Source organism: Rhyacophila brunnea, unplaced genomic scaffold (genome assembly GCF_057557595.1).
Source record: "Rhyacophila brunnea isolate RB1 unplaced genomic scaffold, BYU_Rbru_1.0 scaffold_7, whole genome shotgun sequence".
Lineage (NCBI taxonomy): Eukaryota > Metazoa > Arthropoda > Insecta > Trichoptera > Rhyacophilidae > Rhyacophila > Rhyacophila brunnea.
The window spans coordinates 637,814-644,794 of record NW_028233339.1 but is presented as its reverse complement, the minus strand read 5'-3'; the positions used below and the strand labels follow the sequence as shown (position 1 = coordinate 644,794).

The 6,981-nt window shown below is 33.7% G+C and overlaps 1 long non-coding RNA gene across 1 annotated transcript; it reads right to left on the bottom strand.

The window, feature by feature from the left end:
- Nucleotides 1-208: 208 nt before the first annotated feature.
- Nucleotides 209-4,993, bottom strand: LOC147064364 (uncharacterized). The gene is made up of 3 exons (XR_015071887.1): nucleotides 3,964-4,993; nucleotides 3,221-3,377; nucleotides 209-2,939 (listed from the first exon to the last, which is right to left on the bottom strand). It is a non-coding gene; the product is annotated as an uncharacterized LOC147064364 (long non-coding RNA).
- Between the last annotated feature and the right edge of the window lie 1,988 nt (nucleotides 4,994-6,981).

The following is a 6,981-nucleotide window of genomic DNA, read 5'->3' as shown; positions in this document are numbered from 1 at the left end:
GTATTGCGCAACACAAAACATGTTATGTTGATGAGTGACGGTTTGCGTCATAAAATGAATTTAAGTCCCTTCAAAAATAGATTGAGGAAATGATGCGCGAATTTTATGGGCCATTTTAAAACTCAATTATGTAGGTATGTTATCTTATCTACCTATACCAGCGGTTTTCAAAGTGTGCGTCAATTAGCCTTAAGGCGAATTCTTTGCCTCAATTTACGATCAAATGTGACTTCAACGCCATCTAAAGGCATCTACAGGCATCTACCATGAATTTCTAAAAATGTGTTACTAAAAACTTTCGTCGATCGCAACCAGATGGCAATAAAATATAAAATAAAATATTGTGTGTCGCCACATATTAAAAATCATAAGCTTTTTAAAAATGCATTTAAATTTATTATATATTTACTTACCTATGTAAAAATATTTACAATTAATATTACCCCCATAAAATATTTACAATTCTAACATGTCTATTTGATTTGATTTAAAGTGTTTATGATTTTTACATTTTGTTTACCGTAGTTTTTTTTACAGTGGCAATACAAGGTATCCTGTCCAGTCAATGAACCAGATTTTTTTACGTTGTCAATACGAATTAATATAAATATTTTTCTACAGTAAAATTCATTTATAGTAGTAATGTTTATGAGATTGAGTTTAATCTTGTACAATTGACAATTACATCGAATTTCTACTAGAGGTGGAATAAAAGAATGATATGAAATGAATAGCAAAACAAATGCCATTCGAATTATTATTAAACAAAATAAGGAATATACAGTTGTACTTGGTTATTACTAGGAAGGTTGGACCGGCTGAATTTGCTCGTTATAAGCGGTACTCGTTATATCAGAGAATAGGTATTTTTATTGTCGGCGAAAACAACAATTAGACACTTAACTAGTGTCATAAACGTAATCTGTCCCCGGCGGCATCCTGTCCGATCGGATTTTATTGCTTAGGGTCGAAATGTCTTTAAACGATCAACACATTACCAGTATTTTAGCTCGGTATATCCGATAAGTATCTCGTTATAACAGTGAATAAAAATGTATGGAGAAAATCATATACAAAATGTCAACGACTGTTTCCTCATTACATCCGAGATCTCGCTATGTCCGAGATTGTAATAACCGAGTTCGACTGTAGTTATAATTATGACAATGTCGATATTATATAGACATCCCAATTCATTTCGTTTCAACCATGTCCGATCCTAATGTACTATATATGCTACCAGGTCACACTGCAGATGAATATTACCTACTCTATAAACTTAGGGAAGGTAAAGAAAACAACTTGTCATAGGAATGGTCAATTTTAATAGAACATTACACAATAAAAACAATACAAAAACATTATAAATAGGATAATTAAATATATTTACACTTAAAATTAGTTAAAATTATGAAATAAAACCCTAAATATCTACTTTAAAATTGCTTTGAGCTGCATCCTATACTGTGTGATACAGCTCAAAGCAAAATTTTGTGCACACGTATATATTGCATTTTATGCAAATATAACTGGTGCGGGACTTGCATCCAGGGTATCTGCACACGGATGCTGAATGGTGGCCAACGCTGTCCAAACGTACCTCAGCGATCGGTTGGGGGAAAACCGTTCTCCTGCGAGCTGGTGGCTCTGTGTCTACCTGCGATGTCGACATGTTTCTTGGCCGACCTCGTGCTGGCAGTGTTAAAATGTTGGCTACCCGATCTTCATACCGAATCATAGCTTTCGCTAATCTGATTCAGTACGACAACAGTCCCATAATATCCTTTCGGGGTACATTTTCTAGTTTACAATTCCGCATATACATTAGCCAACAGTTTACTACCGCCAAGTCCACAAAGTGGTTAAAAACCCTCACAGGCCATTTGCATGTCTTCATCGCAGTCCTGTAATAAGCAATTATCCGATCGCAAAGATCAATGCCACCCATCGACATATTGTAGTGCTTTACAATGGCCGGCTGAGTGGCACTGATCTTCCTCTTTACTTCCTTCGATCATCGCATGCAAGTACCAACAGGAGTACTGCCGACAGCAGTGTAAAATAATAACACGGATTTATTATCTTTCCACTTGACTACACAGACTTTGTCATCCTACCGAACCTTCTCATCCCAATCTCCCCTCTGCATTGCCTTATCGTTTTTTTAATTTCTTAATCACATCGCCGATTCTATTACTTCTGACAGTTCCAGTTAAGAATATTTTGTCTTGAAGTAACGAATCGGCGAGATTCAAACTAGTGAAAAACGATCAGTATAGACAATGCAGGAGGATTGGGGAGAGTCCGGCAGAGTAACTTGACCACACTTGCGCCCAGACCGAACTGCTTCATATCTCCATCTGATACCGTTCCCTTCCCTACATATATGTGAAAATCTATCACTAATCCATCTCTGGCCGCGAGAACAAAATTTTTAAGGCCTACAGGATTTGGCTTGTTAAGTACAAATTGCCTGTGTCTACAGCGGCCAGTGAACGGCATCATTTGCTCGTCGATGGAGTTATGAGCAGGTCTGGGCAAAGTATGGCATTTTTTTAGAACCTCACTTAAAAAGGGACTAATCTTCCAAAGTTTATCAGTGTTATCTGCAAAATGAAAGTGATTCCGCAGTTCGAAGTACCCGTCTCTGGGCATTGCTTGATTAATGATTGGAATGCTTAGATCATAAACACCAGTACATTCGAGTCTGCGGAAACCTTAATGTACCCATCATAATTTGGATGACGTTGAATACGAATTTCGAATTCGTATTCACCGACCACAAGTCCCTTTTTTGTGCTGAATATAAATTTGTCTGCTCAGCTATTTTTTCGAAGAGAGCGAGGTTGAAGTATTCGAAAAAGGAGCTGAGTACATTGTCAGCAACATGCCCTCTCGCCAACAAATCTTCCTCCAATTCCGGACCAGCATTCGGCATACTGAAACAATAGGAAAAAAATATTATTACATAATCCATATTTCCTCATTAATTCAAGTATTTAGCAGTAAAAATACAAATAATGATGGGCAATAATATGTTTTGATTGAAGTTTACTATTCAAACCATCAACTCCTCGTTCGAGACAATCGCTACATCATGTGTACAAGATGTAATGAATTCTTGTTTTTATGCCAAAGCATGTAATGAAAATGAATCTAATGTATGACTGGATGGTATATAAAACCAATAAATATATTATTAAGAAAATTGTAAACCTACCATTTTGTGAGCCAGGGAAGAACCCTGGATTGTGATGTCGAAGGTTGTAAATGTCGAATGTAAATGTCGTCGCTGTTGTCGGACTCGTAACCGTCGCCGACTTCGCAGTCACTGTCGTCCAATATTTCGTCGAGTTCATCAGTATTAAAAGATTTATCTATATGTAAACAAAAAAACATAACCTCATTATATTCATATACTCGTGTTAAACTTATCACTGTAGATAACGTTTTCAATTTACGATTATGTTGTATTAAAAACACGGACACGTGTTTGAAAGCACATAAAATATTTGATTATAATCAATATGGTTACATTGTACAGCATTGTGAATAATTATAATGATGATTATGAGATACATTTTCGAGACAAGTTTCAGTAATTTTGAATGAAATTAAAATTTTATTTTATTAAATTCGGTTCTACAATCATATTATGCGAATGAAAGAAATTCACTATCTATTAGATAATTTACAAAACGTACAAGATAGGCTCGATGACATTTGTCATAAACATAACCTCAAACTGACGTAAAGTATTTATAATTTTACGAAAACGATGAGTATACGCCTAAAATAATATATATTGATGATAAATGCATGATGGTGATTGAAAATACAGTATATGTAACTCTTTTAAATAATTTTTGAATGTTTGTTTGACAATCAAAACTGCATGACATAGTTTGTCATTTTGATGTACGATAATAATATTATTTATTATACACTGAAAAGTTTACTTACTTGACAAAAATGTTACTGATGAGAAGTATCTTATCTATGCTGATGAGTCGATTCCTTCCTGTTTTCAAACAATATAATAATGGCAAAAAAATAAAGAAGAATTGTTATAAACCCGATATTCGATGTCTGTTATCTATGTATTCGATCGAGAGCACGAATGCTACCATATGTTAAAATGCGAGATTTGTTTATTTTGTTGATTATTTTTATCATAAATAATGATAAAAAACAGTTGTAATTTAAGCAAATACTAATTGCAAATAATTCGCAGTTTCAAATTTTGAATATAGGCAGGTTCCTACGTATATTAAGTAAATATTGTAATTTTAATTATAAAGTTATTTTTATTCATATGGCAATTTCGCGTCGAAGTTTTACCACAAACTGATCCTAGCCAAAATGAAGCAGAAAAATGTTATTTTGTCTTGTCTATGTATGAGTTTCATTTTCAATGTCATGTTGTTGCATGTGTGTGTATTTTGTATATGTGTATTGTTTCGAAATAGTTCCACGGTGGCAGCACCGGACAGCTAAACATCGGTTGAATTTGGGCAATTATTATGGTTTCGATTTCTATCGATTCGTTAATATACAAAAATACAAGATTAAATTCAAATTACTGCCGTAAAAATTAATAAATAATATTTTTAATAGAAACGCTAAACGTTTTTCGCGATAAATTGCGTCTAAGCCGAGGTTTTTCGATTTTAATTGCGTGCTTTCTAACCTCTAAATCGATGTTTTTTAAATTTGAAAAACAAGATATAAGGATATAATAAATTCCAATTTTCGTTTAGCGTTTCCCTGGGTAATAGATTTACGTACATTTTTATCGTAATTTTGATAATAAATCTTATGTCATTCATTCTTACCACCCGATAGAAATGTACCGAATTTGACACGTATTTTTGATATATAGAACTCCATGATACTTCTTAATTTTTTATTTTATTTTTCTCATTACTTTTGAATATATATTTACCGATTAATAAACTTTTCTAGCTATTTTTCGATAACAACTTTACCTAGAGACATCACCTTAATCCCCACTCGACATACGACAATTTTTGACATGTTTCACGTTTATTCTTATAAATTAAACATTACCTACCATTATTTTCGTTGCCAAATATTCATTTTCTCTTAAATAGTTCATCCAATGATTAATTGTTATATACTTCCATTCCGTATCCTGGCAATTATACTATTTGTAATTGTATTATATGTACATACTTACCTTATAACAATGTGGAAAATAGATGTGTAGGTACCTACTTTATTTCACAGGTAGATCATTTTGTATGTAGGTATATAAACACTATAAACTATTAAATAATGTACTACCGACTGAGGGTACATGTTGGAATTAGAATTTATTTAGATTATTGCAAAATTATATAACTTTATTTAGGTGTATGCCATATGTATTTTCAATGTTTTCAGCGCTCGAAATGGAAAATTTTACGAACCGAAGTGGTCAATAATTTTCCGAAAATATTAACACATGTAGTTATCAATTTTATGTACATTTTATAAACATAAGTGTGTTAGATTTTTTTGTTATATGACCTGTCTAGTTCAGATGGTCCAATTATTTTTTCTACGAGAGAAAGCGAAAATTTTGGAGATTTCATGAACCGGAACGGCGCTCCGGTCCATTTCGAGCCCTGAATGTTTTATTTCTTAATATTCCCCCACTAATAAATTACCCAAGAGAGAAGGTACCTATGGGTTTTTAAAACCGAAGTAAGTATTACCAACGCAAACTCTGAACGATTAGGGTTCACAATTCACCCATGATTTTACGTGTATTATCAGATGCCCATGATTCACCACTTCTGTGATGTGCTTAAAAACAGGTTGTTTAGTATATACATAGGATTTTAATAATCAATACTTATAATTAATCAGCTACATACATTTTAATTAATGTTATGGATACACATAATTATATTTGTTGGTGGGTGATGTAATTGATCGAAACCGTTACTTATCGGAAAAACAAGCGCGTCACACAATTTTGTTGAAGGTTATATAATTCGAAGGCTGCGGCAGTTTCAGCGAAGCGCTAATATTGCGCCTGATGTGTGTATGTATAAAAATAGTAACTTAAACCTATGAATACAATCAACATACATACCTATGTAATGTTTATGCTCTTAGCCAAGAGAGGAGAACGACCACCATTATTAACACAGTAACATATTATAATCAGATCACATGAGACAATGTACTATTGTGTTCATAAGATTGCCAAAACATGTACAGTCCTACAAAATTATCTAAAGAAAGGTCAAACATGGAACTACGAACTACCATATGGACGCCATTTTAAAAACGTCATTCGAATGTCAGATTCTGTCCAGTTGCGAGTCTTGATTGAGTAGTTTTCGACGGTGGCTCCCCCAATCCATTCTTTAAATAAGTTTGTAGTTCTGCAGCTTGATTTTTAATTTCAAAATTACCACAATATTATTCCAATGTCTGGAGACCATTTTGAAACGTTATGACTTACAACGGGATTATAATATTTGTCCCTAATGCCGGGTCCACACTAGAAATATGTCGCGCGACAACCTCGTTAAATTTTACGCTAATTATCATACTTATCGTAAAATTTAACGAGGTTGTCGCGCGACATGTTGCCGGTGTGGACCCGGCATAATACTACAGTAAAGTTTAAATTTATTTCTAAAATGTAACTTCTTTTTCTTTAGACCATGTCCGATCCTAATAGGATCATATGGGCCTCCACGGAGTGGAGGTTTGTATTGACAGATTTTTGTTTTTACGAGAAATGGATGTCAGCCACTTGCTCAACCTATTAGGTCCATACTCTGACTCATACACAAATTGAAAAACAATATGTGTACTAGCCAGACCCAGGATTCGAACCTGGGACCCTCGACTCTATAGGCCGGCATTTAAGCCACTCGGCCATCGTGGGTGTAAATTATATTAAATAAAAAACCAAACTATATTAAATTATATACGTAATGTTTTTATGTACAAGGTAAA